This window comes from Solea solea (assembly GCF_958295425.1).
Source record: "Solea solea chromosome 4 unlocalized genomic scaffold, fSolSol10.1 SUPER_4_unloc_3, whole genome shotgun sequence".
Lineage (NCBI taxonomy): Eukaryota > Metazoa > Chordata > Actinopteri > Pleuronectiformes > Soleidae > Solea > Solea solea.
The window spans coordinates 177,803-194,125 of record NW_026704011.1 but is presented as its reverse complement, the minus strand read 5'-3'; positions in this window follow the sequence as shown (position 1 = coordinate 194,125).

Sequence of the window (16,323 nt, the reverse complement as noted above, 5' to 3'; positions counted from 1 at the left end):
ACTCTCTGTTTGCAGCATCAACGCAAACCTGCTACAAAACCCGGACTGGTATTCATGGACGGACTGAACTGGATTTGGTTTGCTGGTGTGAGTACAACAGAAACTCATCACAACCAAACAGAAACAAACACACTTAACACTTAATTGTAAGTGTACACTCAAACTTTCACACTTTTTTTTATCATATGACATTTAAACTAATATTTAAATAAACATTTAGTTTGGAATGAGTATCAAGTAAAACCTGAAGTGGAGCTCCACTGAATATTTTTCTTATTATTATTATTATTATTATTATTATTATTGTTGTTACTAAGTGATGACGAAAAAAACCCAGGTTAGTATTTTGTAACCTAAGAAAACCAATGTGATGTAAGTAATTATTGAAAAGGCTATTTATTAATTTAAATAATTAATGACACTGAAGTCATTATTTAATGGTGTATTTATTAATATAAATCATCTAAAAAGGCTTGGGTTTCTAGTAACTAGCTGGTGCTAACTAACTCAGCAGCCAGGAGTCACACTGTGAGTGGCTAATTGGAAGAATCAGTAGAGGAGAGGAAAGTAGAGGAAACCAGGTGCATGTACAGTGAATTTGGTCAATATTGCTTCTTGCAATAAAGAGTTACAGGGTGCTGTCACATTTCGGCAGGGCCTGCCGAGAAGTGACTGCACCCTGTAACTCTGGATTGTTAGGGCTTACATTCTCTATCTTTTCAGCATTAGCAGTCGAGGAAAACAGGTGCATGTACAATGAATTTGGTCAGTATCGCTCCTTCAAACAACGACTTATAGGGTGTACCCTGTATACAGTATTATATCTACCAGTAGACCTACGCTCACTACCTCTTAACCGATGCGCGTTCCCGTCGGAGGCAGTCATTTTTCGGCAAGGTTCAATGTGTTGTGCCTTCAGATGGTGTTCTGCACACTTTGGTTGCGCTGATTTGAGTTCCTTTTGCTTTCTTAGCATGGCCTTTCTGCTGATCTTTGACCTCAACATGGCATCACTGTATATTTTCTGTTTGTCACACCGTGGTTGTGCAAGCAGTTTGTAAAAATACTACCAGTAACCATGCCACATTAAAAGCTCCTTGAATCACCTTTCTTCCTAATGCTGATAGTCTGTTTGAACTTGATTTGGGCGTCCTGATCATGTCTACCTGCCTAAATGCAATGACTTACTGCCATGTGATTGGCTCCTTCAATCAGTGTGTTCATAAACAGAAAATGTGTACCTAATAAATTGGCAGATGTGTGTTTAAATCCAACCAGGAAGGAATATAGAAAGCAGTTTATAGTAGACATGTAGTTTTTCCTCTGCAGCTATAGGTGGGTGGAGTTTGCACTGCAGCTTCTGTGGCGTTTGTTTTGTTCACCGTTGTTGGAGACCATTATGGCTACATTGTTGAAATTAAAGAAACACACTCAGTGCAAACATAGCCACAATCTGGAAATATAAAATGAGGTCACCCTGTGACGCTGCCGACACCGAGGCTCATTTCAGCACCGTGGACAGCGCTATGAAATCACGGCACACATTGACAAATAAACTCATGAGTACAGTCCTCACAGTTTAAGTGAGGACACGCACCGCCGCCGCAGCGCCAAACGCACAGCAGCCGCGGAACCAGCGTCTCAGCAGACGCCATCCCTCCCGTGAAAACGCGGAAACACACTAAACTACAAACAACGCCACATTTCACAAATAATACATGCAACATGTTTACCTTTTTATTGACAGTGCTTCTATTTGACTATTGCATCGCAAGTAGTGATGATGACATCATGTTTTCTTTTTTAAGTTGAATGATTTGTCTGAATACACTGAAAACACTGAACATGTGTTTGTTCCCTTTTCAGGATGAGTTGGAAGCAACCCAAGAGGGGCAGTGGCCCTGGTGGCAGTAGTGAATGAAGATCAGGTTAGTTTACTGGCCTGAGTACAGTCCTCACAGTTTAAGTGAGGACACGCACCGCGGCCGCGGAACCACCAGGCTCCCCAGTTACGAGAGGTACCGCCGCCGCAGCGCACGGCACCGGAACCGCGTACATTCAAGATACATTCTCAACATTAACTTCATAAAAAAAGTGCGGTGCGCCCGGCCCCGCCTCGGCCCGGCGCGTGTCGGTCTTCACTTAAGCCGCGCGGCGTGGCGCAGCGCACAGGCGCAGCGCACAGGCGCACCCTCCATATCCGCACAACGGCGCGACGCGCACCACAGCCGCTGAACCACCAGGCTCCTCAGTTGCGACACGTACTGCAGCCACAGCACACGGCACCGAGATCCCACCTCGGCCCGGCGCGTGTCGGTCCTCACTTAAGCCGCGCGGCGGGGCACACAGTCAGTGCAAACACGACACGTACCGCCGCTGCAGCGCCAAACGCACAGCAGCCGCGGAACCAGCGTCTCAGCAGACGCCGTCCCTGCCGTGAAAACGCGGAAACACACTAAACTCCAAACAACGCCACATTTCACAAATAATACATGCAACATGTTTACCTTTTTATTGACAGTGCTTCTATTTGACTATTGCATCGCAAGTAGTGATGATGACATCATGTTTTCTTTTTTAAGTTGAATGATTTGTCTGAATACACTGAAAACACTGAACGTGTGTTTGTTCCCGAGCCACTCCATATCCACACTCCGGCGCACCGCTGCCGCTGAACCACCAGGCTCCTCAGTTGCGACACGTACCGCAGCCACAGCACACGGCACCGAGATCCCACCTCGGCCCAGTGCGTGTCGGTCCTCAATTAAGCCGCGCGGCGGGGCACACAGTCAGCGCAAACACGACACGTACCGCCGCCGCAGCGCCAAACGCACAGCAGCCGCGGAACCAGCGTCTCAGCAGACGCCATCCCTGCCGTGAAAACGCGGAAACACACTAAACTACAAACAACGCCACATTTCACAAATAATACATGCAACATGTTTACCTTTTTATTGACAGTGCTTCTATTTGACTATTGCATCGCAAGTAGTGATGATGACATCATGTTTTCTTTTTTAAGTTGAATGATTTGTCTGAATAGACTGAAAACACTGAACATGTGTTTGTTCCCTTTTCAGGATGAGTTGGAAGCAACCCAAGAGGGGCAGTGGCCCTGGTGGCAGTAGTGAATGAAGATCAGGTTCCTGCAGGAGTTCCCTCTGAAACTCACCATGTGTCTCTGGTCCTCACAATCAGGTTTTAATGGCTCACACACTGATCTACGCTCTCCATTTGAAGTTGTCAGAAGTAGAATGTAATAATTTGATTTAGTAGAAAGAAAAGAGTCAATTCAACTTAAGTATTAACATTTGTATAAAGAAGATCATTTCAGTTCAGATAAATCCGTTTCACATAAGTGTCACATACTTAGTAGTTTTCATTAACTGAATGGAATTAGTACAATGCACTTTACCCAAGTTACTTTAACAACAAATACTTGAGTTACTTGTACTCAAATCAAATACTTTTGTATGCTTAAATTGTTTGAGTTAATAGACTTAATTGGTTTCCTAAATGGTTAAAGTTGAAGTAACTCATTCCCCGCAGACAAGATACATTCTCAACATTAACTTCATAAAACCAGAGACCATTATGGCTACATTGTTGAAATGAAAGAAACACACTCAGTGCAAACATAGCCACAATCTGGAAATATAAAATGAGGTGGCCCCGTGACCCTGCCGACACCGAGGCTCATTTCATCACCGTGGACAGCGCTATGAAATCACGGCACACATTGACAAATGAACTCATGTGCATGCTCAAGCTACAATACAATTTCAAATGCATTCTTTTCTTTTTTTCTTTAGATACAAGGAAGTGCGGTGCGCCCGGCCCCGCCAGGATCCCACCTCAGCCCGGCGCGTGTCGGTCTTCACTTAAGCCGCGCGGCGTGGCGCGGCACACAGGCGCACACTCCATATCCACACTCCGGCTCAACGCGCACCGCAGCCACTGAACCACCAGGCTCCTCAGTCACAGCGCACATGTTTTCAATAATAAGCCCCGCCCCAAACATTTCAAGCTTTCACACCTGATTGACTGACCATTGTGCCAATATTTAAACTCCTGTGTTGACAGCCGCACCAGAGGGAGAGGAGATGCTGACAGATCACAGACGTAAGTTTGACGTTACTTTGTTTCCTTGTTTTCTCACTGACTCCAGTCTTCTTCTCATCTCTTGTCTTTAATGAAACCATCACAGTCCCATGTTTGTGTCTCACTCTCTGTTTGCAGCACCAATGCAAACCTGCTACAGTACAAACCTGCTACAAACCCCAGACTGGATTCGGTTTACTGGCGTGAGTACAACAGAAAGTCATCACAACCAGACAGAAACAAACCGCAAACACACTTAACACTTGAATCTAAGTGTAGAGTCGAACGTTAACACTTTAATTTTGATCATATGACATTAAACTAATATTTAATTACCTCATTTATTTTTTTTATAATTTTAATAATGTAAATATTAGCATTTTAGCTCAATAGCTTACAGGCAATGTGACCCAACGACTCCAAATGAGTGTACAAACATAGTACTAGACTGCCTAGTCAGGACACACCTCTTTATATTCCATTTAAATACTTGATTTACTTTCAATCATTTCTTTAATGCAAATATTAGCATTTTATCTCAATCGCGTCCAGGCCATGTGACCCTAAAGATTCCAAAACAGTGCAGCAACATAGAACTAGACTGCCTAGTCAGGACACACCTCTTTTTATTCCATTTTAGTACCTCCCATAATTTCTTTTAATCCATTTTTAACGGTAATTCGTTGATGGTCCCTAAATGAGACCACGGTTGTTGAGAGCGATGGGTCGGACTTTGTACAAGCCGTGATCGTGCACCTATCTCGGGGTGGAGAAGGAGGAGGGTGCCGTTGGATCTGGAGCGAATGTCTGTTGAATATCCAACCTGGAACTGATTTCAGCGCGGTACGTTGTCGGAGGTGATCAGCTCCGCCTCTGCGGACGCTCGGTGCTCACAGTGCCCAGGGCAGAGCAGCGTTACCTCGGCCTGTCCTGATGAAATGATCCGCTGGCTCAGACGTCTCACAGATGCTTGGTGTGATCCATAGATTTGTGGTTGACGTGTTACTTTGTTTTTAATGTAAACACTTTGTATATTATTACTAATAATTGATTTTACCTTCGAATTTTAGGTTTATATTAAAGTGGCACGGCCATTGTATATGTATTTGTTAAAATCCCAAGTCTCCTCCTCACCTGCCTCATCACTGGCACACCTACCTGGACCACACCCCTAATCCTATATAACCCGCCCCTTCCGCCCTTTGACCCCCCTATTTTCCCTCCAAACAATCCACGAGAACAAAGGGACACTGGCTGTGAGTTTTATGGACGTTCACTCATTTAATGATTCATTTGGTTGATACTACATCTTGTATGAAGACTTACTTATTGCTTGTGTGTCATTATACTAGATTCCTGAGTTTAATCCTTTGCTAAAGAGAGGAAAGTAAGAGTGGATGTATTATTGATGTTAGTCTAAGACAACCTCATTTCTTATTGTATATTTGATACTTTCTAGATTGTAATATTTCCTTTATCATTTTCATGTAGACAGAATCATCCACCATTACCCCTCATCACCGACTACCGTTTACTTGGAAATAAAATATTGCAACTTGGAAAGCTGCCTGGATCCTGTGTTTAAATGTGCACCCAACATATGATGTTCAGTCAATCACCGCCACTATAGTGTACAGTTCTTTCATATTTGTGTATGTATTTGAATATAAATGTACAATTGTAAGTTCAAATAAATAATACATTAACTGTCAGTTGATGTACTGGTATCTATGAGTAGTCTAGTGAAAAACAGACGTAGCACCATCAGTAGCTCTTTGTGTTTCATGTCACAGGTCTCCATCAACATATGCAGCACTCGGGCATGAAGAAACTGTGAATCCAGCTCCTCCTTGCCGAACTAAAAGAGAGACGACCTGCACTCTTTAGTGAAGCTCAAGTGAGTGAAAGAGGATGGTGACACCCACACACTGTCAAAGTCATCGTTGTAGCAATGCCTCATCTGGAAAAGAGTTTTAATATGACAGCGAGGCTCATTTCATCACCGTGGACAGCGCTATGAAATCACGGCACACATTGACAAATGAACTCATGTGCATGCTCAAGCTACAATACAATTTCAAATGCATTCTTTTCTCTTTTTTTTTTAGATACAAGGAAGTGCGGTGCGCCCGGCCCCGCCAGGATCCCACCTCAGCCCGGCGCGTGTCGGTCTTCACTTAAGCCGCGCGGCGTGGCACACAGGCGCACACTCCATATCCACACTCCGGCTCAACGCGCACCGCAGCCACTGAACCACCAGGCTCCTCAGTCACAGCGCACATGTTTTCAATAATAAGCCCCGCCCCAAACATTTCAAGCTTTCACACCTGATTGACTGACCATTGTGCCAATATTTAAACTCCTGTGTTGACAGCCGCACCAGAGGGAGAGGAGATGCTGACAGATCACAGACGTAAGTTTGACGTTACTTTGTTTCCTTGTTTTCTCACTGACTCCAGTCTTCTTCTCATCTCTTGTCTTTAATGAAACCATCACAGTCCCATGTTTGTGTCTCACTCTCTGTTTGCAGCACCAATGCAAACCTGCTACAGTACAAACCTGCTACAAACCCCAGACTGGATTCGGTTTACTGGCGTGAGTACAACAGAAAGTCATCACAACCAGACAGAAACAAACCGCAAACACACTTAACACTTGAATCTAAGTGTAGAGTCGAACGTTAACACTTTAATTTTGATCATATGACATTAAACTAATATTTAATTACCTCATTTATTTTTTTTATAATTTTAATAATGTAAATATTAGCATTTTAGCTCAATAGCTTCCAGGCAATGTGACCCAACGACTCCAAATGAGTGTACAAACATAGTACTAGACTGCCTAGTCAGGACACACCTCTTTATATTCCATTTAAATACTTGATTTACTTTCAATCATTTCTTTAATGCAAATATTAGCATTTTATCTCAATCGCGTCCAGGCCATGTGACCCTAAAGATTCCAAAACAGTGCAGCAACATAGAACTAGACTGCCTAGTCAGGACACACCTCTTTTTATTCCATTTTAGTACCTCCCATAATTTCTTTTAATCCATTTTTAACGGTAATTCGTTGATGGTCCCTAAATGAGACCACGGTTGTTGAGAGCGATGGGTCGGACTTTGTACAAGCCGTGATCGTGCACCTATCTCGGGGTGGAGAAGGAGGAGGGTGCCGTTGGATCTGGAGCGAATGTCTGTTGAATATCCAACCTGGAACTGATTTCAGCGCGGTACGTTGTCGGAGGTGATCAGCTCCGCCTCTGCGGACGCTCGGTGCTCACAGTGCCCAGGGCAGAGCAGCGTTACCTCGGCCTGTCCTGATGAAATGATCCGCTGGCTCAGACGTCTCACAGATGCTTGGTGTGATCCATAGATTTGTGGTTGACGTGTTACTTTGTTTTTAATGTAAACACTTTGTATATTATTACTAATAATTGATTTTACCTTCGAATTTTAGGTTTATATTAAAGTGGCACGGCCATTGTATATGTATTTGTTAAAATCCCAAGTCTCCTCCTCACCTGCCTCATCACTGGCACACCTACCTGGACCACACCCCTAATCCTATATAACCCGCCCCTTCCGCCCTTTGACCCCCCTATTTTCCCTCCAAACAATCCACGAGAACAAAGGGACACTGGCTGTGAGTTTTATGGACGTTCACTCATTTAATGATTCATTTGGTTGATACTACATCTTGTATGAAGACTTACTTATTGCTTGTGTGTCATTATACTAGATTCCTGAGTTTAATCCTTTGCTAAAGAGAGGAAAGTAAGAGTGGATGTATTATTGATGTTAGTCTAAGACAACCTCATTTCTTATTGTATATTTGATACTTTCTAGATTGTAATATTTCCTTTATCATTTTCATGTAGACAGAATCATCCACCATTACCCCTCATCACCGACTACCGTTTACTTGGAAATAAAATATTGCAACTTGGAAAGCTGCCTGGATCCTGTGTTTAAATGTGCACCCAACATATGATGTTCAGTCAATCACCGCCACTATAGTGTACAGTTCTTTCATATTTGTGTATGTATTTGAATATAAATGTACAATTGTAAGTTCAAATAAATAATACATTAACTGTCAGTTGATGTACTGATATCTAGTGATGGGCAAATGAAGCCCCGTGAATCACTGAGGCTTTCCAGCCCATTGCTTCACCAAAAGGTTCACTCATCGAGGCCTCAATGAAACAGTGAATACTGCCATCTGCTGGACAAATTAAATTACAGTCAATGCCATTGTACCACGACTTGAGCTGAAATGTATGATTTACTTATGTGTGCAGAAACAATAAACAATGGATATTTCTATAGTATGATCATGTGTAAGTATGTGGACAACAACACAGACATGGAGCTCTGTTCTTAATTAAAATACCAATGACAACATTTCAAGAGTTTGTATTTTTATTCAAAAACACTAGTTTTTCCAATGTTTTTGGATTCAGGCGGTTCCTTTTTTTAGACAGCACTTCTCCAGCCTTCGAAAAAACCCTCTCACATGGCACTGAAGACGCTGGCGAACATAACCAGGTTACTGCCAGTTTGTGAAGGTGTGGATACATGGCTTTATGTCCATGCCAATATACGAGTGGATCCTCATCCCTTGAAATATTCATCTCTGCCAAGTAACGATCCACTTCAATCACGGCATCTGCCACCACACTTGAGCTGCTCCCGCTGCTGTTTATGGCGTCATCCAACAGCCGCCAAAGTTCACCTAATAACAAAAAAGGGGGGTGGGGTGTCATGCACAATACCACTGTCATAATCAAGGATACAGATGGGGTTACTTACTATTGCCACCAGATTGAGCCACGCGAGTGTTTTGCAGCTGGTCTGGGGGGGCAGATGAGGCTTCATGCCTTATTACATTTGCACACTCATTTTTCAGCCGGTTCACTGCTTCTTGTCTCCTGGTAGCATTTTCGAATCCTAATTTTTTAAATCTTGGATCCAATAAAGTTGGCATTGTCAGGCCACCTGCTGACTCCAAAGAACTCATGTGGTCCCTCAGACGTCGAACAAGGTTGTCCCCCAGCTGCCTCGCAATGGTGGATGCATTCATTGTGTGCATCTTGTTTGTTATTGCATGATGCAACATTTTCATGAGAGGTATCACTTTTGAGGAGGATACCCTCTTCTCAGCAGAAACCTCAACTGTTGCTTGGTGGAATGGGGCGAGTACACTCAGAGTGTTGTTCACAGAGTCATACTCAGCTGCTGTAAGGGGGGTAATGTCTGTTTTCAGTGAGGCCAGGGCTGCCCCCACTGGCTCTCTTAGCTCATACAGCCGCTGCAACATAAGGAATGTGCTGTTCCAACGCGTGTCTACCTCTATTATCATTTTGTAGGGCTGCCTTCCCATCTGCTCCTGCACTTGGACCAGTCGCTCTTTCGCAGTAGTGCTTGTGCGGAAGAGGGTCACCAACCTCCTACATTTCTGCCTTAATTCATTTAGTCCTTCCACATCATCGAAGGACTTGCGAACAATAAGGTTTATTGTGTGAGCAATGCATATTGCATGCCTCACATTTAGTTGTCTCACACAAGCGTTCATGTTTGATGCGCCATCAGTGACAAGACACTTCACCTTATCTCTGATGCCCCACTCCTCCATGAGCTGTACATGCCCCGCTGCAAGGTTTTCTGCTGTATGGGCCTTTGGAAAATGTTGCACCCCAAGCAGAGTAGTGCAGAGCTGGTCTTCATCGTCAATGAAATGGCACGTCACTGCCAGGTAGGCGTCCATATTGATGGACGTCCACATGTCAGACGTGAGACTGACAGCCACAGCCTTCTGGACCTGCTCTCTGGCCTTCTCCTTGGCCTCCTGATATTTTATATCCACCATTGCTTTCAGAGCCTGAGGGTGAAAAGAAGAGCTGTTATGATGACCAACATAAAAATGACCACATTGGCTCTGTTCACACACCTTTCTACTGGGGAGAATATAGTTGGGATCCATTAGGTGCATGAGCTCCCTGAAGCCCACATCCTCCACAACGGAGAACGGCTGGGAGTCCTTGATGATCATGTTGACCACAGCCTCATCCACCATTGCTTTTCTGGAACCTGTAACAGTTATCAATTAACAGTGATGCTGGTGTGTTGTAGGAGCTGAACACGAGATTTTGACAACATGCCAAAAAATATCTGATGGTACTTTGGCTTGTATCCGGCCTGTTGGCAGGCTGGGCATGCTCATGCAGTGCTCTGTAATGGCGAAGCATGGAGGAAGTGTTGTTGCTGTATGTTAGCTGTTTATCACACAGCAAGCACCTCACCTTTAAGGAAGTCATACATATTAGGACTGATAGTTCAGTGTATAGCGAGTATACAATATTCACTATTTTATGTATATCATTACACATACAAACCTTATTATGATCAGTCAACTCAAAATACTCCCATACAGGTGAGGACTTCCTCTTTCTTGCTGGCTCCATCTTTGTGAAAAGGAATTTGTGGCAAAACAAACAAAAATGGATCTGGCAGGAATGTGAATGCTCCTACAGTGCTTTGTAGTAAAATCACATGCACCATCACATGAATAAATCATTCCCCAACACCAGTGTTTATTTTTTCAACTCAATTTATTAATGATACACAAAACAGTTGTACATATTTCACTTAAACATGTTATCTTAAAGAATGGAGTAACACAACACTGCTGTCAAACTGTGGCTTCCCAGTGACGTCTTTACATACATGAGTCAAAGTAGAGTGTATGTGACTGAAGAAAGTGACAGAAGGTGCACATATATACTCAGGAGTGACATTTACAAACATAATAACTGACATACACACAAACAAACACAAACCAGTGTAAAAGGAAAGAAAAATATATATCTCACATCAAAGCCCTACAGTGGGGGAAATGATCTACACTACTCCTTCTACTTCTCCTACTCTCCTGCTACTGCTACTCTTATTCTGACAAACTCTCTCCAACTCTCTCTAACTCTCAGTAACTCTCTCCAACTCTCTCTAACTCTCAGTAACTCTCTCCAACTCTCTCCAACTCTCTCTAACTCTCAGCAACTCTCTCTAACTCTCAGTAACTCTCTCCAACTCTCTCCAACTCTCTCTAACTCTCTCTAACTCTCAGTAACTCTCTCCAACTCTCTCTAACTCTCTCTAACTCTCAGTAACTCTCTCCAACTCTCTCCAACTCTCTCTAACTCTCACTTACTCTCTCCAACTCTTCTCACCATAAACGCCTACAACACCCACAGCGTGCCTCGAGGTTTGAAGCGTTTTATTGGGAAGTGATACGGTGAACGAACCAATGACGTGATCTGTCCAAACCGAGGCCTCGTTTGTCATCGGTTACGTCATTTTCCGGAAGCGATACAGGCCTCGAAGCGCGGCTTCATTCGACACGCCCACTTTTACTCGAGACAAGCCTCAATGCCTCAGTTCATTTGTCCCATCACTACTGATATCTATGAGTAGTCTAGTGAAAAACAGACGTAGCACCATCAGTAGCTCTTTGTGTTTTATGTCACAGGTCTCCATCAACATATGCAGCACTCGGGCATGAAGAAACTGTGAATTCAGCTCCTCCTTGCCGAACTAAAAGAGAGACGACCTGCACTCTTTAGTGAAGCTCAAGTGAGTGAAAGAGGATGGTGACACCCACACACTGTCAAAGTCATCGTTGTAGCAATGCCTCATCTGGAAAAGAGTTTTAATATGACAGCGAGGCTCATTTCAGCACCGTGGACAGCGCTATGAAATCACGGCACACATTGACAAATAAAATCATGCGCATGCTCAAGCTACAATACAATTTCAAATGCATTCTTTTTTTTTTTTTAGATACAAGGAAGTGCGGTGCGCCCGGCCCCGCCAGGATCCCACCTCGGCCTGGCGCGTGTCGGTCTTCACTTAAGCCGCGCGGCGTGGCGCACAAACCTACAAACCTGCTACAAACCCCAGACTGGATTCGGTTTACTGGCGTGAGTACAGTCCTCACAGTTTAAGTGAGGACACGCACTTGTATTCTCAGTTTGGTATAAGATGTGAGTACAGTGTAACCCCACATTTCACAACTAATACATGCAACATGTTTACCTTTTTATTGACAGTGCTTCTATTTGACTATTGCATCGCAAGTAGTGATGATGACATCATGTTTTCTTTTTTAAGTTGAATGATTTGTCTGAATACACTGAAAACACTGAACATGTGTTTGTTCCCGAGCCACTCCATATCCACACTCCGGCGCACCGCTGCCGCTGAACCACCAGGCTCCTCAGTTGCGACACGTACCGCAGCCACAGCACACGGCACCGAGATCCCACCTCGGCCCGGCGCGTGTCGGTCCTCACTTAAGCCGCGCGGCGGGGCACACAGTCAGCGCAAACACGACACGTACCGCCACCGCAGCGCCAAACGCACAGCAGCCGCGGAATCAGCGTCTCAGCAGACGCCATCCCTGCCGTGAAAACGCGGAAACACACTAAACTACAAACAACGCCACATTTCACAAATAATACATGCAACATGTTTACCTTTTTATTGACAGTGCTTCTATTTGACTATTGCATCGCAAGTAGTGATGATGACATCATGTTTTCTTTTTTAAGTTGAATGATTTGTCTGAATACACTGAAAACACTGAACATGTGTTTGTTCCCTTTTCAGGATGAGTTGGAAGCAACCCAAGAGGGGCAGTGGCCCTGGTGGCAGTAGTGAATGAAGATCAGGTTAGTTTACTGGCCTCAGTACAGTCCTCACAGTTTAAGTGAGGACACGCACCGCGGCCGCGGAACCACAAGGCTCCCCAGTTACGACAGGTACCGCCGCTGCAGCGCACGGCACCGGAACCGCAGCCGCGGAGCGCACGGAGCGCACAGCAGCCACGGAGCCCGCGCAAACCGAGATACATTCAAGATACATTCTCAACATTAACTTCATAAAAAAAGTGCGGTGCGCCCGGCCCCGCCTCGGCCCGGCGCGTGTCGGTCTTCACTTAAGCCGCGCGGCGTGGCGCAGCGCACAGGCGCACCCTCCATATCCGCACAACGGCGCGACGCGCACCGCAGCCGCTGAACCACCAGGCTCCTCAGTTGCCACACGTACCGCAGCCACAGCACACGGCACCGAGATCCCACCTCGGCCCGGCGCGTGTCGGTCCTCACTTAAGCCGCGCGGCGGGGCACACAGTCAGCGCAAACACGACACGTACCGCCACCGCAGCGCCAAACGCACAGCAGCCGCGGAATCAGCGTCTCAGCAGACGCCATCCCTGCCGTGAAAACGCGGAAACACACTAAACTACAAACAACGCCACATTTCACAAATAATACATGCAACATGTTTACCTTTTTATTGACAGTGCTTCTATTTGACTATTGCATCGCAAGTAGTGATGATGACATCATGTTTTCTTTTTTAAGTTGAATGATTTGTCTGAATACACTGAAAACACTGAACATGTGTTTGTTCCCTTTTCAGGATGAGTTGGAAGCAACCCAAGAGGGGCAGTGGCCCTGGTGGCAGTAGTGAATGAAGATCAGGTTAGTTTACTGGCCTCAGTACAGTCCTCACAGTTTAAGTGAGGACACGCACCGCGGCCGCGGAACCACAAGGCTCCCCAGTTACGACAGGTACCGCCGCTGCAGCGCACGGCACCGGAACCGCAGCCGCGGAGCGCACGGAGCGCACAGCAGCCACGGAGCCCGCGCAAACCGAGATACATTCAAGATACATTCTCAACATTAACTTCATAAAAAAAGTGCGGTGCGCCCGGCCCCGCCTCGGCCCGGCGCGTGTCGGTCTTCACTTAAGCCGCGCGGCGTGGCGCAGCGCACAGGCGCACCCTCCATATCCGCACAACGGCGCGACGCGCACCGCAGCCGCTGAACCACCAGGCTCCTCAGTTGCCACACGTACCGCAGCCACAGCACACGGCACCGAGATCCCACCTCGGCCCGGCGCGCGTCGGTCCTCACTTAAGCCGCGCGGCGGGGCACACAGTCAGCGCAAACACGACACGTACCGCCGCCGCAGCGCCAAACGCACAGCAGCCGCGGAACCAGCGTCTCAGCAGACGCCATCCCTGCCGTGAAAACGCGGAAACACACTAAACTACAAACAACGCCACATTTCACAAATAATACATGCAACATGTTTACCTTTTTATTGACAGTGCTTCTATTTGACTATTGCATCGCAAGTAGTGATGATGACATCATGTTTTCTTTTTTAAGTTGAATGATTTGTCTGAATACACTGAAAACACTGAACATGTGTTTGTTCCCGAGCCACTCCATATCCACACTCCGGCGCACCGCTGCCGCTGAACCACCAGGCTCCTCAGTTGCGACACGTACCGCAGCCACAGCACACGGCACCGAGATCCCACCTCGGCCCGGCGCGTGTCGGTCCTCACTTAAGCCGCGCGGCGGGGCACACAGTCAGCGCAAACACGACACGTACCGCCACCGCAGCGCCAAACGCACAGCAGCCGCGGAATCAGCGTCTCAGCAGACGCCATCCCTGCCGTGAAAACCCGGAAACACACTAAACTACAAACAACGCCACATTTCACAAATAATACATGCAACATGTTTACCTTTTTATTGACAGTGCTTCTATTTGACTATTGCATCGCAAGTAGTGATGATGACATCATGTTTTCTTTTTTAAGTTGAATGATTTGTCTGAATACACTGAAAACACTGAACATGTGTTTGTTCCCTTTTCAGGATGAGTTGGAAGCAACCCAAGAGGGGCAGTGGCCCTGGTGGCAGTAGTGAATGAAGATCAGGTTAGTTTACTGGCCTCAGTACAGTCCTCACAGTTTAAGTGAGGACACGCACCGCGGCCGCGGAACCACAATGCTCCCGAGTTACGACAGGTACCGCCGCTGCAGCGCACGGCACCGGAACCGCAGCCGCGGAGCGCACGGAGCGCACAGCAGCCACGGAGCCCGCGCAAACCGAGATACATTCAAGATACATTCTCAACATTAACTTCATAAAAAAAGTGCGGTGCGCCCGGCCCCGCCTCGGCCCGGCGCGTGTCGGTCTTCACTTAAGCCGCGCGGCGTGGCGCAGCGCACAGGCGCACCCTCCATATCCGCACAACGGCGCGACGCGCACCGCAGCCGCTGAACCACCAGGCTCCTCAGTTGCCACACGTACCGCAGCCACAGCACACGGCACCGAGATCCCACCTCGGCCCGGCGCGCGTCGGTCCTCACTTAAGCCGCGCGGCGGGGCACACAGTCAGCGCAAACACGACACGTACCGCCGCCGCAGCGCCAAACGCACAGCAGCCGCGGAACCAGCGTCTCAGCAGACGCCATCCCTGCCGTGAAAACGCGGAAACACACTAAACTACAAACAACGCCACATTTCACAAATAATACATGCAACATGTTTACCTTTTTATTGACAGTGCTTCTATTTGACTATTGCATCGCAAGTAGTGATGATGACATCATGTTTTCTTTTTTAAGTTGAATGATTTGTCTGAATACACTGAAAACACTGAACATGTGTTTGTTCCCGAGCCACTCCATATCCACACTCCGGCGCACCGCTGCCGCTGAACCACCAGGCTCCTCAGTTGCGACACGTACCGCAGCCACAGCACACGGCACCGAGATCCCACCTCGGCCCGGCGCGTGTCGGTCCTCACTTAAGCCGCGCGGCGGGGCACACAGTCAGCGCAAACACGACACGTACCGCCACCGCAGCGCCAAACGCACAGCAGCCGCGGAATCAGCGTCTCAGCAGACGCCATCCCTGCCGTGAAAACGCGGAAACACACTAAACTACAAACAACGCCACATTTCACAAATAATATATGCAACATGTTTACCTTTTTATTGACAGTGCTTCTATTTGACTATTGCATCGCAAGTAGTGATGATGACATCATGTTTTCTTTTTTAAGTTGAATGATTTGTCTGAATACACTGAAAACACTGAACATGTGTTTGTTCCCTTTTCAGGATGAGTTGGAAGCAACCCAAGAGGGGCAGTGGCCCTGGTGGCAGTAGTGAATGAAGATCAGGTTAGTTTACTGGCCTCAGTACAGTCCTCACAGTTTAAGTGAGGACACGCACCGCGGCCGCGGAACCACAAGGCTCCCCAGTTACGACAGGTACCGCCGCTGCAGCGCACGGCACCGGAACCGCAGCCGCGGAGCGCACGGAGCGCACAGCAGCCACGGAGCCCGCGCA